This window comes from Babylonia areolata, chromosome 35 (assembly GCF_041734735.1).
Source record: "Babylonia areolata isolate BAREFJ2019XMU chromosome 35, ASM4173473v1, whole genome shotgun sequence".
NCBI classification, from domain to species: domain Eukaryota; kingdom Metazoa; phylum Mollusca; class Gastropoda; order Neogastropoda; family Buccinidae; genus Babylonia; species Babylonia areolata.
Window position 1 is genome coordinate 23,661,268 of NC_134910.1, and position 647 is coordinate 23,661,914.

General features: G+C 39.7%; 1 protein-coding gene across 1 annotated transcript in view; it reads left to right on the forward strand.

Annotated features, from left to right (window-relative positions):
- Positions 1-165, forward strand: part of LOC143277893 (methionyl-tRNA formyltransferase, mitochondrial-like) — a 17,945-nt gene extending 17,780 nt beyond the window's left edge. The window contains exon 11 of the mRNA XM_076582849.1: positions 1-165. This exon is cut by the window's left edge and continues 808 nt beyond it. The gene's annotated coding sequence lies outside the window, so the exon portion shown is untranslated.
- The last annotated feature ends 482 nt before the right edge of the window (positions 166-647 follow it).

The following is a 647-nucleotide window of genomic DNA, read 5'->3' on the forward strand; positions in this document are numbered from 1 at the left end:
GAAATGTCCAAACCTATTGTCTACAGATGTCTTCTTTATGCACTGTTTTTAGTGATGTGTGTGTATGTGTGTGTGTATGTGTGTGTGTGTGTGTGAGAGAGAGAGAGATAGAGGGATTCAAACTTCAGTAAAGACGTTCAAGATGATGATGATTTTATGAAAAGGAACAAGGAATAAAAATGATGAACGCATTGTTCCATGTTATCTTTTTCTTTTTCTCTTTTTTTCTGTTTTCTTTTTCAGTACAGAGATGGAATGCTTTTCTGTCTGTCTCTCTGTCTCTGTCTGTCTCTCTTTCTGTCTCTGTCTGTCTGTCTGTCTCTCTGTCTCACTCTGTCTGTGTCTGCCTGTCTGTCTCTCTTTCTGTCTCACTCTCTGTGTCTGTCTGTCTCTCTCTCTGTCTCACTCTGTCTCTGTCTGCCTGTCTCTGTCTCACTCTGTCTCTGTCTGTCTGTCTGTCTCTCTCTCTCTTGATGAAAGGGGAAAATACACATGGGTTACAAGTATGGGTTTTCATTTGTTTGGCATAATCAGGGTGTAGAATCCATTGCAGGCTTTGTCAAAGTGTTCAAGCAAAGAATTATTGATTGTAGATGGCAAGACTGAGTTAATCACATTCAAACTAGTGAAAGGTTTCATTTTATAGG